This window comes from Xiphophorus hellerii, chromosome 15, assembly GCF_003331165.1.
Source record: "Xiphophorus hellerii strain 12219 chromosome 15, Xiphophorus_hellerii-4.1, whole genome shotgun sequence".
Lineage (NCBI taxonomy): Eukaryota > Metazoa > Chordata > Actinopteri > Cyprinodontiformes > Poeciliidae > Xiphophorus > Xiphophorus hellerii.
Window position 1 is genome coordinate 6,964,198 of NC_045686.1, and position 15,024 is coordinate 6,979,221.

At 36.6% G+C, this 15,024-nt stretch overlaps 1 long non-coding RNA gene across 1 annotated transcript; it reads left to right on the plus strand.

Moving 5' to 3' along the window:
- The first annotated feature begins 2,851 nt into the window (after positions 1-2,851).
- LOC116734479 (uncharacterized) lies at positions 2,852-9,190 on the plus strand. The gene is made up of 2 exons (XR_004342226.1): positions 2,852-8,063; positions 8,515-9,190. It is a non-coding gene; the product is annotated as an uncharacterized LOC116734479 (long non-coding RNA).
- The last annotated feature ends 5,834 nt before the right edge of the window (positions 9,191-15,024 follow it).

Consider the following 15,024-nt stretch of genomic DNA (forward strand, 5'->3'; position numbering starts at 1 on the left):
AGTGTATTGTGCATGTCAAACACAGCTTACCTTAAAGTAAAAGGTGCCATGTCAGCTGCATTAGCCTCGAGTGTATCCGATTTCACACAAATAAGGCCTTTCAAAAATATTCATTCTCCCTATAAATTTTTTTCACTTTTTGTCACATAATGGCCACATTTTTACCAAAACAAATCTTAAATATGTGGAGTGTGTTTGTATTCAGCCCCCACTACTGAATGTTTGTAGAACTTCGCTGCAAATACGTTCCTTTGGTATATGTCTCTACCAACTCTGTATATTTAGAGAGTGAAATTTTTCTTAATGTTTTTTGTAAAAAAAAAAATCAGGACTGGAAAATCAGGACATTAGCTATTAATTGACATATACAGCACATTGTAGCCCTGGCTGTATTTTTGTCCTTCCTACTCTGCTGGAAGGTGAACCACTAACTCAGTCCCAACTCTTTCTCAGCCCAGAATGAGGTTTGCTTCCCGAAATGCTGACTATTAAAGTAGAGTCAAGTCAAATCAGCTTTTAATTATGTAGTACATTTCATGCACAAAGGAACACAATTTAGCTCCTTTCATTTTCCATTTAACAGTGACTAGTTTTACTGTCCATGGAGAAGAAAATCATCTCCACAGCTTGGTCCTGACGTCAGCCTTTCTGACTTTAGCCAGCACTTTAAATGGGACAAAAATGTCAAACAATTGTAGGATAAACACAAGGGCAATATTTTTACATAGATCCGTCTATTGATCTATAGATCAATAGTTTTACTGTACAAAAACTAAAAAGATTAAAAGAACAATGTTAATTTTAAATCCAATCCCTATAAGCCAAACTCAAAGTGTCATGGAGCCACTTTTATTAACTTCAAGTCTCTTGGTGTCATTTAAGATGAACAGCCACATCTTGGTAGGTTTGTAATTGTCTAATATAAGTATCAACTCTCTCCATTTTTAGATGATTAATGGAAAAGTGCTGTGTGAGAATGCCTGGAATGCTGAAATGTAAATGCTATTTAGGGTATTAGGTTGAATATGAATCCACACAAGTTTTTCAGATATAAGTTTGTAAATATGCATTTAAAACCATGTTATGTATTTTTTTACTTCACTATTATGCACTACTATGTCTTGATCTGTTCAATAAATTACCAGTAGAAACACTGAAATTGTGGTTTTAAAATGACAAAATGTTAAAAAGCTCAAGTGTTATGAATATTTTGTCAGAGCTTGGTATGTAATTCTTATTTTAAATCAGCAATTTCTTTGTTCATGCCCGTTTTCCCCCCCTCTTCTGTCCCCACTATTTTGACTTCTGGTGTTCAGATGTTTTTCTATTTATGTCACACACTGAGGACAAAAAGATTTTATAGATGTTTGTTTGAAACAAAACATAATCAGTCTGGTAGTTGTGCTCAAAAATATGTTGTTAATTACCACTTAACTGCTATTGGAAAGCACTGTAGGGAAAGGATTTATTTAAACACAGAAAGACCCTGACAGCTGTGGGATAAATAGAAAGGTAATTACTTCCGAGCGCTGGCAAATGCTCGGCATGCGCCAGCAAAGACATCATAGGTAAACAGTATGAATACAAAAGTAAAGTTCACGTACAAACACACCTTGTCCCAATGATCTGAAGAGAACTTTGTTCCATAAATACACTCATGTACAAATCTAAAACTAAAGATGGCTAGTAAGCATTGCTCTTAGCATATACTTTAGTTGTAGCTCAACACCAAATCCAAATAAAAAGAAAACACAAATACAACACACTGAAAAGCCATTTTATAGCTAAATTTTCCCCCAAAGTCTTATTAATCACTCTGTCTTAAAAAAAAAACATCCACATTGTGCAGCCAGGAAATGTTGCGAAACAGCAAGATGAGTTCGTCTCAGATTGACTGGCTAAAGCTCTACATGGAAAAGTCACATAACAACAGAGGCTGCCTGTCCTGACTGGCTGAGCCAAGAAACATCCAGCAAACAGAAGCACACAGGGGTGAAGAGGGAGCACAGCGTGGAAGCTTTATGGATGTTGTGCATTCAGGTTCTCTTTGAACAGAGTCGGTCGGTAATCCAACAGTAAATCTAAATCCATGCAGCACTGCAGGGGGAGGACAACCTTTGATACTGTGAGTCCATCTCAATTTAAAGCTTAAGTTTCAACAAAGTAAAACTTAAATGTATAAATATGGTTTCTGAGGTCCCAAAATGAGCCATTTGCTTCAAGAAAACATCAATAACTTTTACATATCTGTGCTGTGGTAAGTGAAATAGAGTTGAGAGCAGCAGTTTTCACTTGTGGTGAATATAGAATTGATGAAACCTTTGCTACAAACAAATAAAGCAATAGCAAAGGATATACTTGCTTTTCAAAGGAAGAGATACCAATCTATATGTTGTCATGTTCTCACAATATTATAGAAACAAAACTAAGTCATATGGTAAGAAAACTAATACCATGTATATTTTTGCAAAAGATAGTACTGTCTTGTGGCACAGCTAACTGATAAAGAAAGTTTGAAAAGGGGAGGTTTAAAGGGAAAGTTACAATTATTTGTAGTCTGCCCAAAGGGTGATCAGCAACTGCTTTGAAAATAGAGCATACGGAACAGCAATATGCTAACCATTTCATATTGCTGTTGTGCATTTTATCAAAAAAATAACTATATGTACAGACTCATTCAATAAATTTTAATATGAAGAGTCAATTTCAGTAACACCATCACCAAGTGAAACATATAAATCAATGAGAGGACTGATGCTTAAACATCGTTATTTCTCTTAATTTTGATGATTTTTTTTAAACAACTGATAAAACATTTAAAATTAGAATGTTACATCAGACCAATAAAAAAAAACTCTTTAAAAACAGAAATGGGGGTTTAATGAAAAGTATGTTTAATACCTGCTTAAAAGTTGATATTTTGAAAATGTACTTTCAGTTAATTTCATCAATACAGCAAGTCAGTTCCTGACGAGCTAAAACCTAAAAGTGCTATTTAGACAGGTTGTGAGAGTTTCGACTCTCCAACATCTCCTACTGAGGGATCTGGAACCGTGTGTTTTGGTGAGGGGGAGTGCAGGCGATCAGACTGTCTACTGACCTGATAAGCCTCTGGAGGGATTTCCTCTCTGAGGCTGGGGCTGAACCACACACACATATAGTAAATCAGAATGCTCCCGGCTGAGCAGATGTAGAAGGCAAAGAGCGGCTTTTGTAGGAGATGGTTTTTCCTGAGGAGTCTCAGGAAATAAAGTCTGTACTCCACCTTATTTAGTAACTGTTTGGTATTTGCCCCCCAGGTAAGATTATTCTGTATTTCCATTCTCAGAAAACAGAAGGCTGACTCCCCTCTCCACACAACAGATGAATATCTGTTTTTCTCTTCTCAAAGTCAATACCCAGCTCCTTAGTTTTGCTGCTGTTGCAGATTATTGACTCTGCTCGATCCAGTAAGCTCGCTCTCTCTAGCCCCTGTGATTAACCTGAGCAGAGCGGTGTCATCTGCAGACTTAATGATGCTGTTGCTGGGTCGATAGGGGTACAATATAAGCGGATTGTGAAAGTGAACTCAGCACACACTCTTGTGGAGAACTGATGTTGATACTGGGTGCAGTGGAGATATAAGAGGCCATTCTGATCTTGATAAGAAGGTCAAGAAAACTGTATTTACTCAAAATATCTTGGTCTGATGTTAAAATTTGTTAGATAAATTAAACTTTCTTAAGTCACTTAAGGCCATTAAGATCTAATAAGTTAAAAAAATTAACATCAATAGTGGCACATAAAAATTAAATCTCAATTGCAATAATTAATTTTAACAATGTTTATAGTCAAAATTTACCCCTACCTCACCCTGGTAAAGTTATATACACACCTATACTAATTTTACATTACCTGCATGTTGACCATAGCATGGACATAAGTTTAGCAGGGCAACTATTTTTACAGATATCTGGAATATCTGTAAAAATAAAATTGTAACAAATTAGAGGAAAACCAGAATAACCTTAAAAGAGAGAACATGGTAAGTAATTTCAATCTGACTTATTAAACTGTACATTCTAGCATTAAAATATTACTACTTGCAGACAGGGGTCTTGAACAAAAGTTCATCCAACATCCCCCATTTTTTTTCCTGATGTGTTGCAGTAACAGCTGGACCATTGCAACACTCTAAAAAGGCATATCCAACAGATGTTACCCTCTAAAAAAAGGAATTGTTTGACTCCCTTAGTTTGAAACTCATTTGGGGAGCATGGCTAAGAATTTAGGGAGATACCACAGCTAACAAGATATTAAACATTGGGCAATAAAAAAAAAATGTATGAGACACACTTATAAGTAATCTGCCATCTTTGTCCACTCTGTAAAAAGGCAGCTGTTTATTGTTATGTTAAGTCTTACTTCATAAGGCCACTCATGACCATTTAATGTTTTCAGATTGTAGTTTTGCAAGTTTTATTTAGCTTAGAATCCATATTATAAGAAACTGAAGCCCTTCCCACATAAAGACAAACATATATTTAGAGATTTTACAGTGACAGGTTGTTATTAAAGTGGCGCTATTCATAGTTTTTGGCACAGCTCATAATAGCAACTTCCTCTGTTGCTCTTTAAAAGCGTCAAGCAGTCGAAACTCTAATTCAGATAGGCCAAGCAGTGTGACTAACTGAGTTTGTGTACCCTGCTACCACTCTGTCCAAGTATGACATAGCTGGAAGTGATGAGGATGAATCTATCTTAAGTAGATTTTATGAGCCAGTAAAGATTCATTGCAACCGCTGATACTCTGAAACATAGTGCCTTGCAAAGGTTTTAAACCCTGAGAATTGAAGGGTTTCATCACCAAACAACTACAACCTATTCAATAAATCTGAATATTATTGAAACGCTGATAAATTTTTCATCCTTTGAGGAAGGAGTCTGGGTGTCATCTTCCCCAAACTTCTTTTGGCCTACATGTAAAATATAATATGTGGAGGATCACTGCATGCCACCCTGAACACATGGTAGTGGCAGCATCATTTTGAAAGTTTTGGCAGCAGAGGCAAGGAAGCTGGTTGGAGTTTATTATTTGAATGATATGTGGAAAATGGAATGAAATTCAACCTCTTCTAATGAAACCAAATATTTATGATGGAAACTCAGTCATTCTTTATGCAAATGTTCCCCTTTTTAAATAAAGGTCAGAGTCAGTGACTATATAAAACCAGAAATGTGTCATACAACTGTTATATTTTGTTGTAATGTTTTCCCTGTGTAAAATGTATAACACTTTGCACATTCAATAAAAATACTCAGTTTTGTGAGCTTTTAAAATTGCATCTGCTTTGCAAGTAATCATCAACTGGGTTTTGTTTATCTATACCCATTAAGATATTTTTATTCTGTATAATATCTGTTTTTGCATGTGTGCATATGTTGATAGTTAGCCCTGCTGATTACTGAAGCTTTTCATGGTTGTCTGGGTTAGTAAAAGACTGTAGCATATGTGCAAGCATGAGGTCACTCACAAGGGCCAAAATGACTTAAACGGATGCTGAATCATCTAACATGGGCAAAGAGCAGCAGAGGTGGACCGGAACGCAGAAAAACAGTCAAAACAAAAGTCAACAGTAGGTAAAAACACCAGCTGCCCTCTTTACAAATAAGAAACTGTTCTTTGAGGTTCACAGCAAGCTAAGGGTCTGTTTAAATAATCACAAGAAGTATTTAAATTGAGTGAAAGGACCTGAAAGAAGAAAGTTGGCGACGTTATCTTTGAAGAACAAGTAAAAAGGTTCAAAGCAGGCTCCCACAAGAAGCCCACAAGCATGTTATGCATAGCATTGCGTTTTTGATACAATCTAAATATGAATAGATTGGCCAAACTAAATGTTTTTTCTGTGGTGTAAGATTCTGAATATGTGTTGTGTTGCTGGAGCTACAAACACAGAGAGCAGCTGAATGTAAGTATGACCAGATTCTTGCTGCAGGGTAAATGTCTTTTCCTAAGTTGTTGCAAAGTTCTTCCGTCACCGTTCCATCATCCCTTCATGTTTTTTTTAACTAGGTCATGGAAAACAGCTAAAGGAAAGTCAATCAAAGTTGTTTTTTTTTGTTGTTGTTTTTTTATTATTTTATTTTACTATTTAGGCAGGTGCAAAATTTTACCTTTGGGATGATGTTAAACGACAAAAATTTGACTGAATCATAGATGACACATGTAGAAATCAGGCCGTGAGTAATGCAATCTAAATGGGCATGTTGATTTGATTTTTTCCCACTTTGCATGCTGTTTATCTCTAAATCCTTGAGAAAATCAGATTTCCAAGTGGAATGAAGCCCTTATTTATGGGTCAGATCTTGACCGATCTCTGTCTAAACATATAAATAGTTATATTGAGTGAATTAGGACATGGGTTCTGATGAGACTCATTTGTCAAATTCAAAGCAACTTTTGAAAATAAACGTTCAGAAGGCATTAAAAAATATCATTAAGACTACATTTCACTATTAAAAACGTTTTTTATTGGTCTGTTGCGCAATATTCTAATCTTAAATTATGCATTTTCAGAAAATTATAACTAATAAAAATAAAGGGCTTAGAATCATCAATCTTTGCGTAAATAATATAATATCTTTCATTTCATAAAATAAGCTACTAAAATATAAACATCTCAATTATAGTATATTTCATTAGGTAACTAGTTAAAGGAGCTAAAACCAAAAATGTATTTGGAATGCTGATCAACCAGTGTGCAACTTCAAGAGAGAAATATTTTACACAATTCTAAATATTTGAATTTAATGTAAAAGACCACCACAAAGTAATGCATAACTATGAAAGCTAAAAAGTGGGAAACTTTGCAAGGCACTACAGGTGAGAGTTCATCTTACAAACAGTGAAAGTTTGCATAGGTTATCAGAAGTTTTTCCAGAAAGAAACAGTCTATAACAAATGTCACCAAATAGTTGAAGCCAGTGGACTTGGGAAAAACCATTAAAGAACCTCAAGACAAATTGCAGATAGACAAGTCAATTAGATCATTTTAAAGGGAGGCAGTAAGAAAGTGTTTGAGTATGAAGTAAGTATGGAGACGAGAAAGAATGCTTTGTGAGCCTCTTTTTCTACCAGACTGCTAGTTTAACTGCCAACAATGCATCTGTTCCTGAACACAGCAGTAAGTATGGAAAATCCCCTGGCAGAAAGATTCTCAATCAGAGCGAGATAAACACACATGACTGGAAACTAGGACATGAACTCTGTTTGCCCTCCTAGGTAACTCTGACCTGTGCCTCTAAGGTTTATCCCCACATATGAACGGGGTCATTTTCATCCATCAGATCCTCTCATGCTTCCCTTCTGTTTTTGTTTTCATTCCGCAGAAGCAAAGGGCTCCTTATGCCACATTCAAGAATTTTAAACTAATCAATAATCCCCTAATGGCTTTGGTTATTGAGGTGCAGGCCAGTTTCTAATTTTATTTTTGCTTTTCCTATAGTCACCATTTCACTCAGCACTCACTCTTGTGAGGCCCCGAAGCAGGAGAAGACGAGAGACGGAAAGGATTTTATGGGAAAATGATGTTTTCCAAACTTTGACCTCAATTTTTTTTTTCTTCTCTTTGTAAAGTACCTTGTGTTGTGACCCAGTCATTTTTTCCATGCTACTTTCTGCTTCTAATTTTCCATGTGGAGATGTGCTTGGACAGACAATGGAATATATCAGGCAAGAGGGGTGAATGGATGCTGATAGATTCTAGCAAAAAAAATGACAGAAAGACGTCTACTCTCTCCAGTATGATCTCATCGTGTGTGACATACGAAGTCTGGCGAGACACGTTTGCTATGTTTATTAAATCTGAGCATATATTGAAGTTTTAGATTTTTAGTCAGTGTTTATATTCTTCTCTCTGCTGTCGGTGCCCTTGGATGTTAAAGGTAACAAGAGTTGATGTTCCACCACATCCCACCTGTCCAAAAACATATCATTGCAATTCTATTCACTTTGGGGCACACGGTTCCGATGACATCAGCTGCATGACCGCACCAGGCAGTTTTCTGATGGCCAACACTGGAAGGTAACTGGAACTAATACAAAGGTTCAAATATCCTGCGCATTAAGACGGGGATCATGCTTTTCCATCTTGTATAATTTAATTGATTAGGAGAGACAAATTGTTCATGTCAAAACAAAAGTGTTTCCTTTAGCTACTGATAGGGGTAGGCAGTCACTTCTTCACTTTGAATCTCATTGTAGTCAGAGATAAAACCAATTCCACCTGTGTAGTAGAAGCTTCATTCTGTGTTTTCTAAGGTTCATATGCTGGCACCGTGCTCCAGTATCAAACCATCACCCCTCTCTGGAGGGTGGGAGCATTTCATGTAGTTTCTGTTTAAATAAAGTCACGCAAAGTAGCAGCTAGCTAGCATGACAGATTTGATTGCTAACTTGTACCAGAGATTTTTGTTGATATTATGTTGCGCTCATGTTGACTTAGCTGTTTTTCTCCTCCTACCATCTCTCTGCAGGTTTAGTCGGGAAGGTGCAGCTTCATTTGGTCTTCATCAAGCGTAACCAGGAGGTGCATTTAGAGGTGCAGGTTCTCCATGACTCCAGATGGTTCTCTCACCTCCAGTTGTAACCCAGCTTCAGCTTAATCATTGTTTTCTACCAATCTCAGTTTGAGTACTTGTCTTCCTCCTGCAGTCTGTCCTAATTTGATTAACCTCTTCCTGGATTCCTGGATCGTCCTCCTGTGCCACTGATCTCACCTGGGTAAGTTGCAGTCAGTCCATGTCCTCCTGGGATCTGACTCATGCTTCACTGATTTCTCCAGGCTCATCTTTGCCTGTCCCACAGCGCTTCTTGGATTGTCTCATTGTATCATTGCTCTGAATCCCTACTCGTTTGTCCACTCTCCACTGCCTTACCTGCCGCTTCTTTTCCTGGAAACACCAACAAGTAACCAATATTGACAGAACTACTCACCTGCTTTCAACCAATCTCAGCTTTAGTGGAAATATATACCATCTTCATGATCAGCAGCAAGCCCAGCTCTTACTCTTCCTCAGCCTGCACATCTTCCATTATTCTGCACACCCATATTAATCAATTACTCTCAATGTGGACCCAGCTGGTTTCCCTTTCCTGCCACCGTTTCCACAGCTAGATCCTGTTATGCTCATAATAAACTCTTTTCACTTACCTCATCCGTGTCCGTATTTGTCGCCTGCACCAGAGTCAAACTGCCCAAACATGACAGTTCTGTCTCTGTTATCTGTATAGTCTACTGGATGAATAACAGTGTGCATGTTGCCTTTGATGCATAGCTGTATGCAGTATGTTAATTCACAAAGGTCAACTTCAAGTTCACTTAATCAGTCTGATTCAATATGCTAGAGTTTATCAAGCTATTGTATTGAAATATACAGAACTACTGTATCTGTAATGTTTATGTTGTATATTATAACGTTTCTAATTAGTTTATGTTTTTCCAACAGAACCCACACATAAACCCTACCACACCCTTCAAGATAAAGTACAGTAACTTCATTCCTTTAACTCTTTTTTTTTTTCTTCCATTCTCCTCTGCACATAACAAGTTTCCTGACCCCTAAATCTTTGCGTAATTGCTACCAGCTCAAATCTATACAGTCTTCCAAATACTATCAGCAACGGTCAGAAAATGTTTTGGTGAAATGTCCTTCACATCAAATTGGAAAGCACAGTCCTTTTTTTAAGGATGATGAGAAAAATTTGAACTGACAAACACAAACAGGGTTTTCTCCTCTGAGTCTCGTGCTCTGGCGATCAATCGATTCAGCAATTGCCACATTCTTGTCAAAGTCGGGACCCAGTAAAACACTTCTTCTACTTTCAAAGAATCTCTAGCTTGCTTGCGAGAAAAAGTAATTCCCTCCTGGAAGTACAAATTACTTCAGCAACAGGAGAAAATCAGCAGCCAACAAATACTGTTGTAGATGCTTTCATAATGAGTTGGATTTCTAATCTAACCTTATCAAAAATGGGAGAAGTGTAATGCAGAAAATAAAAGGGGAAATCTCCTGTAGCCTTTGAACATCAAACAATGGCATATTTAAAGATCAAATCTTTCATAACAAAAAAATATTGTAGTATGAGGATTTAAATAATCCCATCATTAAATATGATTTTCTGTAATTACAGCATTAGCCTGTCATAAAAGTAGTGATTCCACATTCTGGATTTGTCAACTGGTAAGAAGTTAGTCCAAGGCTGAACAGAAATCAATGTTATTCTGTTTCAACACTATGCATGACCTGAACTTGTAAGGAGAATAACATCACATCTTGGAAGTCCCATTATGCTACAACCTTATTTATGCCAACAAAAAGCATGTGTACACATAGTATATATCTTGTATATAGTCCTTCCCAGGCCTGATCTAACTTTAGTTTTCACATAAGCATGTCAGGTTAACAGCATAACAAGTACTTTTAATGCGACACGGATAGTTGTTCTTGGACTGAATTGTGGCAAGTGTTAGCAGAATGCTCTAATGCCAGGCAGGTTCTAAAGAGCACAACTACAATACAGCTGGGTTTTTACTACATTAAAACCCTCTTTTGTTGTTCTGTTTTATATATGAAGTGTAATGTGACCATCTGTTTCAAGTCTAAGAATTTGAGCAAAGAACCTAAGCTAGCCTTCTAGACTCTCGCATTTGTGCATCTGCCAAATACCGTTAAGACTGTTTCCATTCACCGTTGAATGTAAAAACCCTGCAGCAGCAGAGGGAAAAGTTGGAAATAGTTCAAAAGAATAAGAAGTTAGGCCTCAAGTGGCAATATAGATTTAGTGAGCCAAATGAATCATGAAGCTGTGAATCAACTTAATGTGAATGTTGCTCAAACCTTAGCTTCAGTTAAAAGATAAACTTGCAATTTTCATGATGAAACTTTATGGGGTAAACTGCAACACTTTTAAAGCAAACTGTATTTTCAGGCAAAAGTGTTATGAAATGATAATTTTAGGTTTTTCAAACAAAAACGGAGTGCACACTGGATAAATCTATCATTATAACAGAGTTCTGTGTTTCAGTCTGGAGAGCTTAAATCAGCTGTTATAGGTACTTTTTTTCTACGTTAGCATTTTATGTTAGAAGATTTGTCATTCTCTCTCTCAAAACAAAAACAGCTGCTCGTATCTGTACCTTTGAAGAGTGAAAAAATTAAAGACATGCATTATGGTATTTACATACACTTACAACCAGATATACATATATTTTTTTCATCTTGCATTATGTTGTTTATTACTGTCGTATATGAGACTTATTACATTTTTCATATTAGAATGACTACGTACGGTCAGAGTAATCAACAAGATAGTTGCCTGCATGATTTTTTTTCATTCAAACTTTATTTATTTATTTATTTATTTATACCTTTGTGTACAGTTTGGGTAAACAAGGATGATGGCTTAATGACTTTTTAAGCTTCTACTAGATTAAATTATTAAATTGCAGTAATTACAATAATTAGAGACAAATCTGTGATGACGTACTCTAAGGCAGTGCTACCCAACCATGGTCCTCAAGGCAGACTGCCCTGCATGTTTTAAATGTCTCCCTGCTTCAACACACCCCTTTCAGATGATTCAAAAGCCTGTTAATCAGCCATCAATTGAAATCATGTGTGCTGAAGCACGGAAATGCCTAAAACATGCAGGGCAATGTGTCTTGAGGACCAGGGTTGAAAAACATTCAACTGTACTGGAAAAAGATGGGTTCTGTGTCCAAAAATAAACGACATCTAGTGTAAAATGTGTTTCTGAAAAAAAGAAAAGCACCTTATGAAGATGAAGGTTGAAGTTGGACAAGGAGTCATTATCCATAATGAATCAACCCTTGAAGCCATTTCCTTAGACACAACACAAAAACCCAGATTGCAATTTGCAAATGCGCTAAGGAAAGAAGATCTTAATTTTTGGATGTGTGTCCTGTGGTTTCATGAAACTTAAATTGAAGTGTCTGACTAAAATGCTCATCGTTATAATTAGAGGAAACGGAAGAAGCTTGCAAACCTGAAAACACCATCCCAATTGTTTAGGTTTGGGTTATTGGCGTCATGAACGGGTGTGGCAGTTCTTTCAGGATGACAAATATACTGTATATGTGTTACTTTATATATTCTCTCATAAAAAAAACTGTTTTGCCATAAAACAACATATAACAAATAATGCAAAATATAACATACAAGTTTAAAATATTAACCAGAATTTGCTGGGCAACTCATAATTTAATCTGGCAAAATTTGGATTTTGCCTTTTATTGGAAATAGGTCTCTTCAAATTCAAACACTAATAATGAAAAACAATACAAAAGGAAAGTGGTAGTTTGATTTTCAGTTTAAAAATTAGCATAGGCTAATAAATTGAAGTACTTGCCCCTTCAATTTATTAGAAGTGGTTTTTAATCTTTTACTGTACTTTCTCCAGCAAACTATGCTCACAATGAGCCATTCTTTCCATCATATCCTTGCAGTTCATCTATCATTTTATCTTTGATCGCTCAGATTTTTTTTCTTTTCTAGATGCTTGCTAACCTCATGGCAAACCTTTACCCAAAACAAAATCCATATTTGAATAATTTATAGTGTGTCAAATTTCTACTGAAACTAAAATGTGCTAGTGTGTCTGCTTAAAGAATTACACTGGCGCAAGATGAATATTTAAAGAAACAGCTTTTTTCCATATGTTAGATCCAAGTTAATGCCTGGTCTCATAAATAAGCATACCAATCACTTTGACTTTTTATTTTAGTAAAATTATCTTTAAAAACCTGGTTCATAAGTTGAGAATCTATAAAAAACTGAATGAGCCACCAAGCATTGCTAATGACTTGAAATGATGTTTTTTGTGCCCATCTCTTGTGTGTAAAATACCACCTCCACGGAGACGGATGCATCACGTTAAGTGGGATCATTTTTGGATCATCAAGAGCATTCCCAGGATTAGATCCAGTCTGCTGCGCATGAAGGACGGTTATTGTATTATGGTGCTCTAGCTGCTGGGAATCATCCAGTTTCCCTGAGCTTTCCTCCTCATCTCCCTTCCTCTGACATCCTGAACCAGCAGCCAAAAAGGATCTGCTAAGTGCTGACTCTCATCACAGCAGGAGAAAAAGAGACACAGATTCTGGGGAGGAAAATGTCTTCATTCTTAGGGTCAAATCCAACAGGATTATTATCACATTACACACCAAAGGACCTTAGTTGCCTAGATGAGTAGTACACTAATGTATGAAACAACATCAGATAATAACAGAAGGACAAATATGTGGAAAGAAATAATTCCCAAACAAACTTGATCAGGGTTCCATTGCTTCCAAGTTTCAAAAAAGCTTATGCACAGATTATGATGATCCTGTAAAATAATTGTTCAATTATGGATACAAGGCTTTTATGTTTGGAGCCATGATCCCTGTATGAACCACATTTTGCAACAATTGGATCTTTCTATTTTTCAGAAAGAAAACTCTGAGATTTCCGTGTGGAATTTCCAAGCCTGAATTAATCCAACATGAACCAAAATGACCTCAGTTTTTGCAGTGATTTATACCGCCATGCTGCCTAAAGGATGTCCCAAGCCTTTGGACTCACTGGAGTAAAGACCAGCTGTTACATAACTACAAATAATTTAACAGACACACACAGTCACACCCTGTTGCTAAAACAATCTTTTCCTCTCTTTTAAAGGCAGACTTTCTAAAGTGACTGAGAGACTTTCAAAGCAGAGTTACGGAAATTTACTGTGAGCACCTTTACTTTATTCTGGCTCCTGGGAATGTGCATCTGTCTGCATGGTGTTTTCACCAGCCATGATGAATCAATCATCCACAGACTGCAGTACTAAAGCTTCCTGTAGAGTCCCACAGCCTCTGAAATGTCTGCTTCCTGGCACTCAGCACCTGGTTGAGCATTCAGACCCAGGCTGAGACCCAAACGGGTGCCCTGAATTTTTCTCTGACACCCTATCTGCCAGGAGCAGTGCATGAGAAGCCCTGGAAAGTTTTACTTCTTTAATGCTGACTCTATTCAAGTCCAACTAGGACAATGGCAGCTTGTGTATAAGACAAACAGTGTAGGTATAGTTCACTCAGAAGCTTGTCAGATGGAACCTAGATGAGCAACGACAACGCTCAGGGCAACAATATGAAGCATTAATAAGATATGTTAAGCTGTAATCAAACGTAATACAAAAATCAGAATTGTAATCTATCAAAGATGAGTCAGAAGGATGAATGACTACACTTCAATTCAGGATTGATATTCATTATGAATTAAATTAATGTCTACTCTTATTAGTTAATAATTATTAGTAAAGACAACAAAAAACAGACACAAATAGATAGAAATTTGCATGTGATTAACTCAAATGCTACTGAAAGCTGAAAAAGGAGGCTTCATGAATAACAAATTAGATATTCAGAATGTTTATAGAAACCTCATTACAGTCTAACTTTTGTCAAAGAAATTTAAAGGAAGGGGTATGAGGCATAATTTTGAGCAGAAAGCTTTAGGAGGAAAAAAAGAGGAGTAATTCAAAGTTTTAGAACCATGTGGGGGTAAGTCAGCTTCTCCCACCAGAACCTAAACAATAAAAATACAAACGTGTGGTCTGCAAATATGTTTGTTCACTCAGAACTGACAGCATCACTCAAAGTCTGCCACAGTTCTGTTTCTAATTTGGCTGGTGGGGAAATTTTAAGCATGTTTTGTGTTCAGATTTGAAGCTCACTAGAAATGGAAAGTTCTGGTCAAGGTCATCGGATGTTGTGGTGGTTTCTCATTTTAAATTTGAAACCAAGTTATACAAGAAAGGCAAAACATTAAAAAAAAAATATTTTATTCAACTACGGACAACCGAAGCTAACAGAAATACTTATCCATAACCAAATCTGAACAGGGTGATCAGTCCTTGTTCACATTTGACTGTGCAAGGCTTCTTGCTGTTTTTTTAATGCCTTAGTTTCACTCAAAACTCTTGGGACACTGCCCTAA